This window comes from Microcaecilia unicolor, chromosome 2 (assembly GCF_901765095.1).
Source record: "Microcaecilia unicolor chromosome 2, aMicUni1.1, whole genome shotgun sequence".
NCBI lineage: Eukaryota > Metazoa > Chordata > Amphibia > Gymnophiona > Siphonopidae > Microcaecilia > Microcaecilia unicolor.
Window position 1 is genome coordinate 339,085,502 of NC_044032.1, and position 18,682 is coordinate 339,104,183.

The following is an 18,682-nucleotide window of genomic DNA, read 5'->3' on the forward strand; positions in this document are numbered from 1 at the left end:
TGAAGAGAAACCCACAGCTCTGTAAGAAGACAGTAAAAAGTGTGTTGAAATCAGCGTGTCTATCCTGCTTCAGTGAGTGTCTTTAGACAGCACAAGCAGGGCTGAATCAGTAAACAATGTATGGTTGGCCACTTGCCCAGAAACAAGACAAAGAAAATGTACTGTGCAATGGCCAGTCTCAAAAAATTGTCCTGCACAAGGCCTAAAACCCTCAAAAGTACCTTGGTAGACGTTAGAAGGTGCTTCTTACTCCCTTTATTAGTACTGAGGAAAGCGCAGCAACCCACAGACTATAAGAAGTCCGGAACCTGCACAAAGGGTGGGGTCAGTCTCCAGTAATTGGAAACTGGCTATTGCGTGACCCAGTTTAAAGTGGTAATTTGGGACCGCAGCCAGGGGAAGGCTGTTTGTGTATCAGAAAGTGCTGCTGAAGGAGGCAGACTGAAAATCTAGAGATAGGGAATCATAAATCTCATCGGCGTTAAGGGAAGGACCCTTGCATAAGTCCACCGTCGAGAATATGTTGAAAAAAAAAGTTGTACCAGTTCTGAGACATGAAACTGGAGTTTAAAGGTGTGAAAAAGATAAGAGAGGGAGTTAGTTAGATGGATTTAGGAGCAATACAGTTGACAGAGGATAGACAGCGAGAGGTTAAAAAGAATACCTGTGTAAATGACTGTTTAACTTGTACCACTTCAGCATGGGACATAAAAAGAAAAGAAAAGAAAAATTACTGCTGTTATTCCCCTGTTTTTGTCTTTCTTTTTCAAAAGGGAAAAAAAACCCAGAAAGCCAAGTTACTTTTAAAAGTGCAGGGCTGGAGAGATAAGACAGCTAAGCGTGGCACATCTCCCAGCTTTTCGTGGCCTTGACAAACTGAGTTAAAGTGCTCGTTAGGAAGAACTTTAAACAATGAAGGAAAAAAATGCTTGATTTGAAAATACAGTTCTGTGGCCAGAAAAATGTTTTAAAGTAAGTTACAGTTCTGTGCTCCAAATCAGAGTGAATCAAATTAAAAGTATAAGGAAAAATATTATAGAGAAATTTATAGTCTGGTGCCCAATGTTAAGAAAAGGGACTTAACTGTTAATTAAAAGTTAGGGAGGCAGATCCTAAGCTCAGAGGGAGAGGAGACTCCATCCTCTGCTTACCAAAAAAATGTTTATAATTAGGATCTGCCTCACCCATTTGCGCAGCGGAAGCCATGGGCTCTCTGTACTATCCTAGAGAGAACTGCAAATCCCCTCTAGATACTTAATTACCCCAACCTTAAATCTGCTCATGACAGGCTTACACCGTCAGGCAGTATGGACCCTTGTAATTAGAAAGGAACCCAGTATGTAGTAGATATAATAAGAGTTTATTACAATCTTACCAATGGTAATACAGGTAGGTTAAGCATTCACATAATGGAGCAGCATATCATGGCACGTCCTCTCTCTCTAGCCTTCTGGAGTCTTCCTTCTCTGGTCTTCTTCTCCTGTCATCTGATCTAATACCCCTCAAACTGCTGCTTATATACAATTTTGGCCCTATTCATTTCAATGGACCCCAGTCTTTCTCACCAGGGCTCTTGGTTCTTATCAGTTGATCAGAATGACTTCACATGTTCCCAAACCTTCCTGTAGCCCCCTCTTTGGATGTTCTCACCCGGGGTGCAGCTGACCCAGTACTATCTCTACATAACCATAGCAACTCTTGCTTATGACGTCTTGCAGGTGCCAATCTCAGGATTGTTTATAGAGTAGATTGCCCCCACCCTTGTCAGCTCTCAATTACCTCATTTCAGCACTTGCCACAGTGAAATGTAACTGTGTCAAAGGTGATCTCTGATTTTTACAGGCTAGCTCTCTTTTGTATCAGAGATGATTCTGATTTTAAGAAGCCTAGCTCTTATTATGAGCCATTGGCCTGTATTTTACTGAGAGCAAGGGCTAGCATAACTCTTCAATCACTGGAGAAATAACAACAGAAAAGTATTTCCTCTTGTACTGTGCATAATACAAACACATCCACAATGTGCTTTTTCCAAACTAACATATTCCAGTAAATACATTCAAAATAAAACACTTTTTAAAAGACTTTGTTGTCTGGACATATTATTTTTCTAACCCTCCTCCCCAGTTCAACATCTCCCCCTCTCTCTCTTCCTTCCTTCCTTCCTTCCTTCCTTTCCACTCCCAGATTCAACATCTCTCCCTCTCTGTTCTCTCTCTCCCATTGTCCAGAAACTCTCCCTCCCTCTTCTTTCCCCAGGTCCAGTATCTCTCTCTCTCTTCCCTTTCCCTCCCCCTCCCCAAGTCTATTATCTGTCTTTCTTCCCTCCACCCCTGGGTCCAACATCTATTCCTCCACCCTCCTGTTGGCATTATAGAGCATCTGTCTCCCTCCCCCACCCCCTTATGTGGTCTGGCGTCTCTCTCCCTGCCCCCCCCCCTCATATGCAATCTAGCATCTCTCTCTCCCTATCCATCCCCCTATGTGTGGTCCAGTATTTCTCCCTTCCCTTCTGTGCACAGTCTGGCATCTTTCCCTTCCTATCTCCTTGGTGCGCAGTCTAGCATCTCTCCTCCCTCCCCTCCTGTCCTCCTGCCTGTTTGCAGTTTGGCATTTCCTCCTTTCTCTCAATTCCCCCCCCCCCCCCCACAACCCCATCTACCTTAAAACTTGTCTTCACATCTTTTGGAGGACCTAGGCAGGGACAGTGGCAAAGTGATCTGCATATGCTGCCTGTGGCCTGCCCTGGAGCTTTCCTTTTGTGCCGTTTCACCCATGCATAAGGAGTGGAGGAGTGGCCTAGTGGTTAGGGTGGTAGACTTTGGTCCTGGGGAACTGAGGAACTAAGTTCAATTCCCACTTCAGGCACAAGCAGCTCCTTGTGACTCTGGGCAAGTCACTTAACCCTCCACTGCCCCAGGTACAAATAAGTACCTGTATACAATATGTAAGCCGCATTGAGCCTGCCATGAGTGGGAAAGCGTGGGGTACAAATGTAACAAAATAAATAAATAAATAAATAAAAGTTGCATCAGAGGGGTTGGGATGGGTCAGGATCCAGAGCAGACCACATATGCAAATTGCAGCTACTGAGAAACAAATTTTAAGGTAGATAGGGGATTGGGGGGGGTGTGTGTGATTGAGACAGAAGAGACAGGTGGGGGAGGTGAGTAGATGCTGGATACTACCCTGTTGCACAAATAGTCCAACAGCTTCAGTTTGAGGGGGAATAGCAGCAGCAGACAGCTGCTATAGTAGCGTCTCTAGACATAAATATTTGGGGTGGCAACAGAGGATGAAACTAGGTATGAGGGTGGCAAGCCAAAGTGACATTTATGCACATCATACCCCTCTTTCACCCATTTTTAAATTACCAATATAATACACCATGGTCTTCAAACATAAAGAAAGTCTCCCTCCTTCATTCAGTTTCAACTACTCAGTAAAAGCACCATTATAATTGATACCATCCTTCAAGAAATTCTGTGTGGAAGTGGAATCTGGATTCTCTACAGGATTGGACAGAATGTAAATCTGGCACTTCCAGTTCAGTATCATAAACTCCATATTCTCCATTAATAGGACTATCCCTCTTATAACACATCATACAAGAAAATATTCAACAGCACACGCTCCTTCCACTGCCACTTTGTTTAAAACTGATGGGATTTTGTTTGTTTGATGACTCTACAGAATGTAGAGACCACTAATCCCGAGCATTTTAAATTTGGGTGACAAGGGCTGTCCGAGACCCTGCTTTCAAGTAGGCCAGACGCTTTACAAAACTCTGGAAAAAGACACTCAAAACCTATATAGGAAACTTACCAAACCATAACAACCCTAACCCATCTAGGAAAAGACAGTGCTATAAATATTACACTGGGCCCTAGAGCACCAACACACTTGCTACTAGTAAACTAGAACAAGCTGGACTGTTACACATTCCCACAGAGACACTACATGCTAGCAAAATCCTTCACCTCAGTTGCACATGCAGAACACGGACAAACCCTTACCTGATACAAAATGGGGAATCACAAAAAACATGCAGACATAAACTGAAATGGAGACCCCTTCAAGAAAGCCAGACTCTATCCCCTGGATTCTATATTTGGTGCTCAAAATTGGGCACCAATATTTGGGCATTGATCCAAAATGTATGCCCAACTAAATTGGCTAACAAGCTAATCAGAGCAAATAATTGGGTGCTAATTGGCACTAATTGGCACCAATTTGAATTTGCGTGGACTTCTTGCTATGCGCTATTCTATAACAATGTGCACCCAAATCCTATCGAAGGTGACAATAGAGTAGCATTTAGCGTTGACTTGTGAGCCCCATTTACTGAATCTATCCCTATAAGCTATGCAAATACTAGTAAAAAAGAAATAAATGAATTTTTTTTCCTGTACTCTGCTACGTATAAAAATAGAGAAGACGTACATTTCCCAAAATGAGAATCATTTTTATTCTTTTCTACCTTTATTTGTCTGGGCATTTTCTTCCAAGTCCAATTCTTGCTCTGCTCCTCTTCACCCTGAGTCCCATCCAGACTCATTACCCCTCCCCCCTCAAGACCCATCCAGTTTCTGATGCCTTTCCCTGTCCCTTACCCCCATGTCCCATCCAGCTTTTTCTCCCCTTTCTCACCTCCACCTCCTCTTCTCAAGTCCCATCTTGCTTCTCTTCCCTTCTCTCAAGTCCCATACAGCTTCTACTATATTTTCATTCCCCTTCCTCCCAAGTCCCATCTAGCTTCTTCCCCATTCCCTCAAGTCCCATCCAGCTTCTGCCCCCCATATCCCCCAAGACCCATCCAGCTTCTGCTCCCCTTTTCCTTGAGTGTCATCCAACTGCTTCTATCCTTCCTTGCCCCTTCCCCATCCAGCTTCTTCCCCTTTCCCTCAAGTGTCATCCAGCTTCTACTATATTTTCCGTCCCCTTCCTCCCAAGTCCCATCCAGCTTCTGCCCCCCATATCACCCCCAAGACCTATCCAGCTTCTGCTCCCCTTTTCCTTGAGTGTCATCCAACTTCTGCTATCCTTCCTTGCCCCTTCCCCCAAGTCCCGTCTAGCTTCTTCCCCATTCCCTCATCCCATCCAGCTTCTACTATATTTTCTTCCCCCTTCCTCCCGTCCCATCCAGCTTCTGCTCCCCTTATCCCCCCCAAGACCCAGCCAGCTTCTTCTCCCCCTTAACTTCAGTGTCATCCAACTTCTGCTATCTTTCCTTGCCCCTTCCCCCAAGTCTCATCCAGCTTCTTCACCTTTCCCTCAAGAGCCATCCAGCTTCTTCCCCTTTCCCTCAAGTGTCATCCAGCTTCTGACCCATTCCCTCTAGTCTTATCCAGTTTTTGCTTCCCCCCCCCCCCCCCCCCCCCGAGTCCCATCCAGCTTCTGCCCTCCCTTCCCCTTCGCTGAACACAGAACAGCTCCTTCTGTGTTATTCTGGTGGGGACACACAATTGAAAGCTCCTCTATGGAGCCCTAAGAGGTTCCAGTAGCATCTGTTTCAACTGTGTAGCTCAAAGTGCAGCTTTCAATTGCGTGTCCCCACCAGTATAGCATGGAAGGAGCTGCTCTGTGGTTCAGTGCTGCAATTGCCAGCACCAGAGTCGTGGATCTGAGGGACCAGTTTAGAGATGCTGGTTCTGGTTAGGGTGGCAAAGCAACTTTGGGGTGGCACTTGCCAATCCATAGGAACACCTATGAGTGGCTAACAGAAATCTAATTAAGGAGGGGGCAAATGCCCCTTCTTGCCCCCCTCCTTATGCCAATGGAGTCCAATAGTTAGCTTTTCTAAACCAATTGTCACTAAAAAGTGCACATTTCAGCTTAAAGAAGCCATCACCATACCATACACTCCCTCTCGAACTCTGTGCTCCCTTGATGCCCATTGCTACCTGGTACTTCCTTCACCAAAGAAAGTATATTATGATCAACCAGGTCCTCAGCCTTTTTCTTCTTGGCCCAATGTCTTTGGAATGATTTGCTACCTTGTATAAGGTCGGAACAGTCATTTTTTTTTTGTTTTAATCCCAATTTAAAACAAATGATTTTGAACTGGTATATGGTCTTGCACTTAACATTACAGGGTATGATTCTGTGGTGCCTGGAGGACATGGTGATTCCTAAGGATTGCTGTTAACCTATTTTCTTTATTTGCTCTACATTTCAGTTGTGAATGTTTAATTCAGGTCTGTCCTATCAAATTGTATAGTATTCTTACTCCTTTTGATTTAATTACTTTTCTAAACCTCTTTGACCTTCATTTAGATAAGATGGTATAGCAAGTTCTGTACAATAAACAATACGTTTGGTTGCTCCTTACAGAGATTCCTGGAGAACAGATTGTGGCTGTAAGTACTTTGCTCTAAATCTTTATTCTATTATTTCTATTGATGCATTCTGAATTATAATTGACGTGTAGTGTCTTGTTAGTTGTAGAGGAAAGCACACTTTGTTCCTTCCCATCTAGGTATGTACCATTGTCAACATTTGCTCTACTTCTGCACTTAGGCCTAAATTCTATAAATTGCACCTAAAAACCCTGCTTAAGTGCTATTCTATAAGCCGCGTCTAAACTTAGGCTCAGCTTATAGAATAGTGCTTATGTCCCAGGGGCTGTGCGTAAATTTAGGTGCATCTATTTGCCCCAATGACAACGTGGTGCAAATGCTCCTGCCTATATTTACGTGCGGAACCCCCAAACCACACCCATGATCCTCCCCGAACTGACCCTTCCATTTCCATGGCTTCGTTGGCATGCGCATAAAATGTAGGCACAGATCCGGTGCCAAAATTTATGTGTGTACATCTTAATAGATTCCAATTAGCACCAATAATTGCTTGTTAAAAATTTAATTATTGGCACTAATTGGCTGGTTATTCAGTTAAATTGTGTGTGCAATTTTTGGCAACTTTTATAGAATGAAGGAGCTAATGTGCACAATTGGAGGTGTAGTGCACGCTATGCATGATGTTTTACCATCTCAGAATTTTAAGAGTCTTGTATAGTAATTTTATTGTTCAATAAGCAAAAAAGCCCATTTCGCTAAAAAATGAAACGGACGCTAGCAAGGCTAGTGTCTGTCCCCTACTCTGCCCTTCATGTCCAGTGATTCTTCCCTCCCTTCCTATCCCCTCCCATCCCATCCATGTCCAGCGATTCTCCTCTGCCCTCCCCTCCCCATGGTGTCCCGTGATTCTGTCCTCCCCTCCATGTCCAGCGATTGTCCTCTGCCCTGCCCCTTGTCCAGCAATTCTCCCCTTTCCTCCCATCCCATGCATGTCCAGCGATTCGCCTCTGCCCTGCCCTCCCATCCTATCCATGTCCAGCGATTCTCCTCTGCCCTGCCCTCCCATCCTATCCATGTCCAGCGATTCTACCCTCCCCTCCCCACCATGGTCAGTGACTCTGTCCTTCCTGCCGCCCTGCCTTTAAGCCGTTCATCTTACCTGAGGTTGCAGTGGCGGCAGGCTGGGCTCGTGTCACCTTCAGCCTTCCCTCTCAGTGTCCCGCCCTCCTCTGACGTCATTTCATCTTTACGCGAGAGCGGGACACTGAGAGGGAAGGAACACTGAAGGCGAGCTGACGTCAGCATGCTGTTACGAACCCAGCCATCCAGGGAAGCAGGGTTACCAATTATTATATAGCTAGACATCCAGTCACAGTGCCTGTGCTTGAATAATTGAAACATCATTTGTGCACTACACTCATGTTATGCTTTATAATAAACTATTTGGTTTTGTGATCACTGTACTCTTTCAATATATTATGCATGTGGTTTTTAATGTTTTAATTTCATATTTCATTATTTCACATTTATGATTTATGATTTTATAAAGTAATTTTCATTATGTCATGTCTGATTGACAGTCGTTGCCCTCAACACAGCTTTGTGTAGGCGAAACATGTCATGGCCCTCACCTCTTCTCAGTGGTCTCCAGCAGCATTTTGTGCAAAGAAGGATCTGATTACTTCCTGGAAACCCAGCACTTCCTTTATAGCCTTGCAAGAGGGTGCTGGCCCATGTCATCCTGTCTGATAGTATTTAAGGAAGTTCCTGACTCCCAGCAAGTGCCTTTGCAGCAGGTCCCTTAGAGTTGTCTAGTGTGTGTTGCAGCCTTGTTCCATTTTGGATCCTGTTCCTACCTATGTCTGTTCTAGCCCTGCTCCTGCTCTGTGCTCCAACCTTGTTCAGCCCTGTCTTCCAGTTCCAACCCCGCCTTCAAGATCCAGTCCTGTCTTCAAGCTCCAGTCCTGTCTACAGTTTCTAGCCTTGCCTTCAGTCCAGCCTTGCCTAGGTGTCTCGTCTACTGTCAATCGGGGCCTAGCCAGCCCTTGGGTTGGATAGGTAGCGTCAACTCAGCTGTGGCCCAAGGCTCACCCCAATTCATGACAGATTGCAAAGAACATGAGCTCGGGCTAGTTACCCGCTTTGTAGCTGCTATGGCTGTTGAAGCTGGCTCTTCAACTCCAAGACCTCGCTCAGGAGGTCCAGCTACAACGGACTCAACTTTGACAGTTTATAGAAACCCCTCAGGGGTTCTGCGTTTAGCTTGCTGCTATGCAAACCACAGGACCTCTGGTCCTGAAGCCCCCTTGGGAGCCCACTCCAGTGGTACCGCCCCTGGCTTACCCAGTGCTTCATCCTTGAGTCTTGGCACTGCCACGCTTTAATAGGGACTCCAAGGCGTGCCAAGGATTCATTAATTTTTTTAATTTTTTTTTTGTTACATTTGTACCCCGCGCTTTCCCACTCAAGGCAGGCTCAATGCGGCTTACATGGGGCAATGGAGGGTTAAGTGACTTGCCCAAAGTCACAAGGAGCTGCCTGTGCCTGAAGTGGGAATCAAACTCAGTTCCTCAGTTCCCCAGGGCCAAAGTCCACCACCCTAACCACTAGGCCACTCCTCCACTCCACCAGTGCTTGATGAACTTTGACCTACAACCCTTTAGCTTTCCATGTGATAGGAACAAGATTATTTTTAACATTTTTCTCCTTTCTGGGCAAGCAGCAGAATTACCTGCTTATGTCCATCCTGGCGGTCTTCCTCACACTCTTCTGGCAGGTATTTGATGAGCCGGGCGCCTTTTCTCAGTAGCCTCCTAGCTCCTGTGCCTATATCAAGGGACACTAACAGTGGGCCAGTATGCCATTCTATTTTAGACCCTGGTTTCAGAACTGCAATGGAATCAGGAGGCCCAGGTGGCTGTCTTTTGGCAGGGCCTGGCATGGCACATTAAGGATGAACTGGTAGGACAGAATCTTCCCACCAGTTTGGATGACCTAGTTTCCCTATGCATCAAGGTGGACATCTGCTTCCAGGAGAGGGCTAAGGAACGTGGAGACAGAAGCCACCCTACGTGGTCAATACCCCAGTTTCAGAACCCCATAGACCCATAGATACCAGCTCTGGCTGTCACCCTGGATGGGGAGGTTCCCACGCAAATAGGACATTCTCAACTTTCAGAGGAAAAGAAGAGGTGTCCGAGAGTTCAAAACCTCTTTCTATATTGTGCAGACCTGGGACATTATGCTAAGTAATGTCCCAGGAAACCAGGAACACTTTGAGACCTAGGAGTTGAGGGGGGGGGATTTCCCTAGGTCCTTCCCGAGTAGTTCCAACCTCCCTCTCTACTCTCCCTGTCACCCTTCTATGGGACAATAAACAGATCATAGTCCAAGTGTTCCTTGATTCCAGCACAGCCAGGAACTTTGTGGATGAATGGCTGATACGCCAGTATGACATTTCTGTGAATCCCCTCAGAGAACCCCTTTGCATTTTCTCAGTCTAAGGAGACCCACTGCCAGGGCATCTGTGAGCTGTTACTCAACCTATTTCCCTTCCAGGAGGATTCTCGACATCAAGAGACAATAAAGTTCCATGTACTCCCCAGATCTGTCCATCAAGTCATTTTGGGGTTTCCCTGGTTGCAGAAACATGAACCCTGTACTGACTGGAGCTGTGGAGACATTCTGGCCTGGGGTCCAACCTGTTCTCAGTCTTGCTTAACGTCTGTTCAACCTCAGCTTACCCTGCCTAAGATGGATTCACCCCAGGGCAAGCCTTCCATCTTGGAATCCCGACCCAACTTGCAGAGTTGCCAAGGGGTCCCAATTTTTGAGATGGAGATTTTAGTGCACGCCCCCCAGCCCTGCCCCACTTTGCCTTTGCTCCACCCACTACATGGCTCCACCCCCCTGGCACACCTCTAACCCACGGCCATTTCAGAAAATATTTTATTTAATTGCCTAATACCCTTTTCAATTAGCTTTCAGAGGCCAAAACCTCCTGCCTCAGGTCAGTATACTGCTGTTATGGTATTCTCTCCTGACCTGAGGAAGGAAGTGTTTGTCTCTAAAAGCTAATCAAAAATGTTTTAAAATCAGTGAAGGTATCACCTTATTTTCTATTTTCTATTTTGTGTTTTATTTGCATTTATTAAACTTTATTAACACAGCTACCACATTACTTTATCCTAAATTAAAAATAAAATTATTTTCTTTACTTTTGTTGTCTGGCCATTTACTTTTTCTAATTGTGTTGCTCCCAGTCTCTTGATTCTGCTTTCCTTTGTCTTAACTCTTTTGCCAGGGTTTCCTGTCCTTTTGTCATTTTTCTCTCCTTTTTCTTTGTTTTCTTCAATATTTTTCTGTCTCTCTCTCTGTCCAGATTTAATTCATTCTTACTATCCATTCTTTAATTTCCTTCTTTTTACTTCATCTACCTATGGCTTTTCATTTTTCCTCACCCTTGACTCCCCATGCTTCTTCCTCTTATTCTTCAGTCTTTAACTACTCTGTCTTCTCCCCCTTTCCATCCAGCAGCTCACACCTTTCTCTCTCCATCCTTTCAATGTCTCCCCTCTTTCTTTCTGAATCCTTCCATCCAGCGTCTCCTTTCTTTTTCTCCCTACCCTTCCATCCAGCATCTTCCCTATTTCTCTCCCCATTCTCTCCCCATCTACCCTCTCTCCTGATCCTTCCATCTAGTGTCTCTCTCTCTTCCTTCTATCCATGTCTATCTCTCTACCCTTTTCTGTTCAGTGTTCCCTCTCTCTCTCTCCACATCCTTCCAGTCTCGCCCCTCTCTCTCTGCATCCTTTCATCCATCTCCCCTCTTTCTCTCCCTATCCTTCTATCGTCTTCCCTCTTTCTCTCCCTATCCTTCCATCCAGTGTCTTTCTCTCCCCATTCTTCCTTCCGTTTTCCCTTTCTCTCCCCATCCTTCCATCCGTCTTCCCTTTCTCTCCTTATCCTTCCATCCGTCTACCCCCTCTCCCGAACCTTTCATCCATCTACCCCCCTTGTTATGATCGTGGTCAGAACCCCTCTCAAACGTACCTTTTGCCTGGGGGTCAGCTTTTTAGCTGGCTTCTGTTCTGTTTTTCTGTCCTGTTTGAGCTAGCTCTCTCTCTCTCTGTGCCGGCTGCTGCCAGCATGGGGCTAATTGTCTCACTTCACTGCAGCTGTGGGTGTAGTCTGAGTTGCTCTAACTCTCTTTGGGTGTACTGGCTTCAAGTGCTTCATGGTGTTGCATTGGTGTGGGTTGGGCCTCTATGGGTTTCAGTGTGCTCTCTGGGTCAGTGTGCTGTTGCCTGGGTCTAGGGAGTGTGACATCATCAGGGAGGGCCTTGATAAGGAAGTGGTGTTCTTTCCTTCGGGGCCTTCGCAACGTCTGCTTCTGGCTACTTGCTTTAGGTCCAGGTTAGTTTAGTGCAGTGTGCATTTGTGACTTGTGTGTTTGACTTCCCTGTTTTTCCCTTTTGTTACGGTGAGTAGCACTGCTGTTGGTGCAGTGCTGGAATTTGGTGCTGGGAGCACCCTTGTTAGTAAGTGCTTAGGAAGCACCTTTTGTTGTTTGGGTATTTGGCTTTCCTGCCTGTTTCCTTGTGTCTTCCCCGCTTTTCCTCGTGACCTGTGTTTAGCTGCTGTAGCTTGGTGCTTAGGAAGCACCGGGGTGAGAACCCGTGTTTAGCTGCTGCAGCTTGGTGCTTAGGAAGCACCAGTGTTAGGTCTGGCATTTGTCTTCCCTTCCTTTTCCCTTGTGGCTTCCCTGCACTTCTGTTAGTGTAAGGCGTAGGGTAGGGTTACCATATGGCTCCAGAAAAAGGAGGACGGATTGAGCCAGCTGGGTTTTACTTCCATTGCTTTCAATGGAAGTAATTGAGCCAGCTGGGTTTTACTTCCATTGCTTTCAATGGAAAGCAATGGAAGTAAAACCTGGCTGGCTCAATCCGTCCTTCTTTTTCTGGAGCCATATGGTAACCCTAGCGTAGGGGCACCCCTGTTAGTTTCTGTTAGGAGCACTGCTGTTAGTGGAGGGCTTAGGAGCTTTTCTGTTGGTGCTGGGCTTAGGAACACTTTTGGTCACTTTAGGAATTAGGTGCACTTCAGTTACAGCTTGTTCTAGTCCTAGTCCCTGTGTCGTCCAGTAAGTCCTGCCGGCTACTCGAACCCAGGAGCTCAACTCCTGGGGGGCTTAGTAGCTAAGTGCAGGTGAAGCTGTGTGGACCAGTCCGGTGTGCTCCAGTCCAGTGTTCCAGTCCTGTGTCCTCCAGTCCGGGGGATTTCAGTCCAGTGTTCCAGTCCGGGGGATTCCCGTCCAGTGTTCTGGTCTGGGGTTCCAGTCCTGTGTCCTCCAGTCCGGGGAATTCCAGTCCAGTGTTCCAGTCCGTGTGTTCCAGCTCGCTGGGCGGTGCCTGCAGTCCTTGCCGGTGTCGGTGTGCTTGCCCAGCGTTGGTTGGTGGGTTTTGCCTGCTGCTGTTGCTCCTCGTCAGCAGCCCAAGGGCTCACGTTTGCTCCAGAGCCCGGCCCCGCGGGCTCTGAACCTGAGAACCTGACACCCCTCTCCTGATCCTTCCATCCAGTGTCTCTCTCTTTATCCCCTTTCCATCCAGTGTGTCTCTCTCTACCCTTTTCCATTCATCATGTCCCCCCTCTCTCTCCCCATCCTTCAATGTCTCTCCTCTTTCTGTCCCTACTCTTCCTTCCAGCGTCTTCCCTCTTTCTGCTCTCAGCTAGGATCCCCTCTTTCTCTCCATCCTTATCTTCAGCAGCTTCTCTCTTTCTCCAGCTCTTCTCCATGTCCTCTCCTTCTCTCCCCATCTCTCCATTCTACCTCCTGCTCCCCCTTCCACCTGATATTCATTTCCTGGCCACTGCCGCTTCTCCTATTGAGCAGCAGTGCTGTGACAAAAAAACAGAGCTAACAAACAAAAAAAGTTTGAAAAGCAAGTGCGGGGCTGCAGCAGCCTTCAGGCATGGGCTGTTGGTTCTTCACCCAGTCCTCTCTCCTCTCTCTGTCCCTGGAGTGGAGCCTGAAGGCTGCTGCAGCCCTGCACTTGATTTTTTTATTTTTATTTTTTGGTCGCGGCTGCGGCTGCTGCTGCTCAACAGGGTGGAAGGGGGAGCTACCGCCACGGTGTCTCAGTGGGAGACTTTCCCGCTTTGGCGGGAGTGCGGGAGATGACCCCGTGGCTTAGCCAGCCCTTGGGTTGGCTAGGTAGCATTAACTCAGCAGCGGCCCAATGTCACACCCCAAGTTTTCTGCCACAGTGTTTCCTTTGCTGCAATAAACTCTTTTTATGCTACTACTTTGTTCATCATTTTGGTGGTTTGCTGTTGTCTCTGCTGGTTCAAACATTGCAGATCCCTGTCTCCCTTTGTTCCCATCCTCCTGTCTTGTTCCATTTCCTCACTAGATCTGTCTCTGACACACTGATTTGATTTATTGGTACTTAATTAATCACCTCTCATCACAAGGATAACAAAGTGATGTACAAAAAAGTTTAAAACAATGACCTTTTTCTTTTAGCTCTTTCCTCTCTTTCTTTTCTGCCTCTTTGTCTACTCAGGTTTTACCCTTTTTCTCACTCTTCTTTTTACTTCTCATCCTCGTATCAAGTTTCCATTTCCTTCTCTCACCCCGTAGCTTGCCGTTTTACTCCTTCCCCAGCTGCCTTTTCCCTTTTTCATCTACTCCTCATTGCTACATTTCTACCTTCTGTATTCACTATCCTCCTCTCACTCATCTCTTTGACAACCCCCCATCGCCTATTCCAAAGGGCTCCATCATTCCAAGCATCTCTCCTCTCCCACCCTCCTCTACCCTTGTAGCCTAGCATTTCCTTCCACTTCCTCTCTCTCTCATCCACCCCTGTAGCCTCACATCTCCTTGCACCTTTTTCTCAACCCCTAGCACCTCCCTGTCCCATCTCTTTTCTAACCCAAAACAGTGAAGCGCTTTGCAAATTTATTAAATCAAACGCCCGACGTGGTCACATTTCACCTTTAGGCTGTGTCAGGGGCAGAAACTATCAAACAGATAAAATAATTAAAATCATTAAAATAATGACGTATCTGGTGTCCATCTGAGATTGTTGAATTTATACATTTGTGTATGAGGTTATATATGTACACACATTCATATGCACTATTATTTACCATTATACATATATAAACCCAATATGGTATGGATGTTGTAGCTAATATACATGTGTTTATATATGTGTATAAATATACATAGGTGGGTGAAAAAGTGTGTGTGTGTATATACATACATACATATGTATGGTTTAATTACATTTTTATATAATGAGGGTTTATTACTTATACATCCTGTGCTATTTCTATTATGATTACTTTTATTATGATTGTTTATTGTTTATTATTATGATTTATATTTATTATAATTAATTTGTATTTTTAAAAACAGGTTTTTTAAAAATTGAAGTCATTTATTAATGTTACGTCCTACATCCTATATATGTAGTATATTTTAGATGAAAAGTTTTCATTTTCATGTTGTTATGCTTTTAAATCATTTGATTTTATGTTTTTAGACCCCTGATGAAGGCTGTGAAGCCGAAACACGGACCGTGTAGGGTCCCAATAAACTTTGTTTTGGTGCTCTTACTTCTGTGTCTTCTGGATTGGTCTCTTTGGATCTGGCGTTCTTCCACTCCTGTGTGTTTTGACGTTCTTGATTTGTTTGTGGAAGTATTGGACCTCCTTTCTTTCGGTTTTATAGTATAAATAAGTACCAAAAGGGGCTACATACCTATAGGGGATAAAGGACAAACACTCCCCTAGTAGCTATGACTTATCCAAAAAACCTAAAACAAACATATATTCTATTTTAACACATAATAAAAAAAGTGCTTGTCTCTGTTCTGATCTCTATAATTATAATGCTGTCATAAAAAATACAAAATACAGCAGCACTTCTTTCTTACAAAGAGAACAGCAGATTCATCACTGCTTTAAGTATTTTGTTTGATATTCAGTTTGTTACATAAGTACGTAAGTATTGCCATACTGGGACAGACCAAAGGTCCATCAAGCCTAGCATCCTATTTCCAACAGTGGCCAATCGAGGTTACAAGTACTTGGCAAGATCCCAAAACAGTACAGTACATTTTATGCTGCTTATCCTAGAAAAAAGCGGTGGATTTTCCCTAAGTCCGTTTAATAATGGCTTATGGACTTTTCTTTTAGGAAGTATCCAAACCTTTTTTAAACCCCACTAAGCTAACTGCTTTTATTACATTCTCTGGCAAAGAATTCCAGAGTTTAATTACAGTATCCATGCCTGATATACATTTTTGACCTTCACAGCTGCTCCTCTTTTTTTCACCTTTCTTCTCATTTTATCATATTTCCTTTTTGAAAGTTCAATGCTAACATACTGGATTGCTTGTGTGTACCTATTCCAAAGCCGATATCAAATCTGATCGTATTTATGATCACTGTTATCAAGTGGCCCCAGCACCATTGCCTCCTGCACCAGATCATTGTTTATATGTCTGATGAGATTATTTATAGCTGTCTGTTGTATTACTGTTGATTATTATCTTTTTGATGATTTAGATTATTTTAATAATTTTATCTGTTTGTTAGTTTCTGCCTCTGATGCAGCCTAAAGGTGAAACGTGGCCACGTCGGTCATTTGATTTAATAAATTTGCATAGCGCTTCACTGTTTTTGGTCTGTTTGTTATTCATTATTTCTTCTGGTTGCAGATCATCGCCTTTCTGCTATTGCTGACCATCTGTCTTCTGGCCTGCCCTCACCTGTGGTCTAGCATATCTCCATCTCTTATCTGAAGTTCTTCCCCTCTAGTGGTCAACCATTTCTTCCTTTGTCTTTCCTGAAGTTCTTCCCCCCCCCCCCCCCCCCCCCCCCCCCGTGGTCCAGTATTTCTCCCTCTCTCTTTTCTGCAGTCTTTCATCCCCCAGTCCAGCATCTCTCCCTCCCTTTCTCTCTCTCTCTCTCTCTTCCCTCCCTCCCTCTCCTTCTCCCTGGGTTCAACATTTCTCCCTCTCTCTTCCTTCTCTCCCTCCCTCCCCTCTACTCCTGAGTCCAAAACCTCTGCCTATTTTTTCTCTCCCTCTCTCTCTTCTGCCCCCAGGTCTAACATGTCTCCCTTTTTCCTCTCTTCCTCCTTTCCCTCCCTCCTCCTGCCTCTAGATCCAACATCTTTCCTTCTCTTTTCCATCCCTTCTTCCCCTGTGCCCAGATCCAACATCTCTCCCTCTCTTTTCCCTCCCTCCTTTTCTCTGACCTCAATCCAACATCGCTCCCTCTCTTTTCCATCCCTCCCTCTTCTCCTGATCCAACATAAGAACATAACAGTAGCCATAGAGGCATATTTTCAAAGCACTTAGCCTTCCAAAGTTCCATAGAAACCTATGGAACTTTGGAAGGCTAAGTGCTTTGAAAATATGCCTCATACTGTGTCAGACCAATGGTCCATCTAGCCCAGTATCCTGTTTTCCAAACAGTGGCCAAGCCAGGTCACAAGTACCTGGCAGAAACCCAAATCGTGGCAACACTCCATATCACAAATCCCAGGGCAAGCAGTTGCTTCCTATGTCTGTCTCAATAGCAGACTATTAACTTTTCCTCCAGGAATTTGTCCAAACCTTTTCTTTCTTTTTTTTTTTTTTTTTAATTTAAATGAAGTCTTTATTAAGTATTGAGGAATTCCTGTACAATTGAAACTACATGAGGAGGAAACATTGTACAAACGTACAAGAAAAATAGAAACAGCATATGACCAGTATATCCCTCACGAAATTAGTATACAACAATATCAAAACATTGAGAATTCTACATCAACCAACAGCTCTAACCATGACTCCAGGTTTTAATTTTGTAATGTAGTGTCCTACCCCCCCCCTCGCAATCTCCAGCTACCCCTCCCCACTAAACCCAGTTCCCTCTCCTCTCAACCCAACCCACCCTCACCTGACCCCCCCTAACATGTGCAATGTTTAAGAAAGGGCTTCCATGTTTCCTCCCACTTCGCCTCCGAGTGACTTCGCACTGCCCGAAGCCTCTCCATTTCACATACATACCATAGTTTAATGAGCCATCTCGTCAGAGGAGAGACATCGGGGATTTCCAACACCCAGCAATCACAACTCTTGCTGCCGTCATAGCTTGCCTGGTAAGCAATGCCTGAGACTTAGTAAGACCTGGTGGTTTTTTTGTGAATATGAAAAACTCAGGGGACCATTTAACAGGCCTTTGAATCCACTGCTGCAGCCTATGTTGTATTGCTTTCCAATAGGCTCGAATTTTAAAGCAAGTCCACCAGATATGGCCCATCGTACCCCTCTGACCACAGCCACGCCAGCACATTGGTGAAACCCCAGGAAACATATGATGTAACCTAGCTGGGGTCAAATACCACCGGTAAAGCACTTTGACTACATTCTCCTGAAAAGGAACTGAGATAGAAATCTTGGACCAATTGTTCTCAAAAAAGGACCAATCACCCTCATCAATAGTCACCCTCAGTTCCTGTTGCCACCTATCCCTATGGGCATGGCTAGAATCCATTTGTCCGTGGATAAAGGAATACAAACATGTAGCAGTTTTGGAGTCTTCACAGAGGTCCTCAATAAACATATTCTCACACATTATGGTGGCATGAATCGCCTTTGAAGTAAGAAAGTGTCTCAGTTGACAGTAAGTTGACAGTTGACAGTAAGCGAACAACTCATTGTGTAAAATAGGAAATTGTTCTTTCAAAGAGTCAAAAGATAGCAGGCAGCCTTCATCAAATAACTGACCCCAAGATACCAGGCCCAGAGATCACCACAGATAGAAGGGCCCTGGAGAAATACCTGGGGAAAGAGAGGGTTGTCTGCTATCGATGCAAATTTATTATTTATTTATTGCATTTGTATCCCACATTTTACCACCTCTTTGCAGGCTCAATGTGGCTTACAATACATCATGAATGGTGGAGAGGTATAAGAAATAAACATTTAGTATTACAGAAGGATCTTGGGTAACATGATAGTGAGAAAGCATGATATTAGTATAACAAGCAAATGTTATTAGGCAATTCTGTGGAGGGTTCACATTTGTTGCTCTTTGTGGTATGCCTTGTTAAAGAGATGTGTCTTCAGTAGTTTGAGGAAGTTAGTTAGTTCGTAGATCGTTTTAAGTTGCGCGGTAACACGTTCCAGAATTGTGTGCTCAAGTAGGAAAAGGTTGACGCATGCATTAGTTTGTGTTTTAGACCTTTACAGGTGGGGAAATTAAGATTGAGGAATGTGCAGGATGATTTTTTAGCATTCCTGGGTGGTCAGTCTATCAGGTCTGACATGTAGGCTGGGGCATCTCCGTTAATGATTTTATGAACTAGGGTACATATTTTGAAC

The 18,682-nt window shown here is 44.8% G+C and overlaps 1 long non-coding RNA gene across 1 annotated transcript in view; it reads left to right on the plus strand.

The window, feature by feature from the left end:
- Positions 1–18,682, plus strand: part of LOC115462449 — a 47,651-nt gene that overhangs the window by 14,255 nt on the left and 14,714 nt on the right. Inside the window, exon 3 of the long non-coding RNA XR_003940852.1 lies at positions 6,331–6,356. This is a non-coding gene — a long non-coding RNA (uncharacterized LOC115462449). The remainder of the gene's footprint in view (positions 1–6,330; positions 6,357–18,682) is intronic.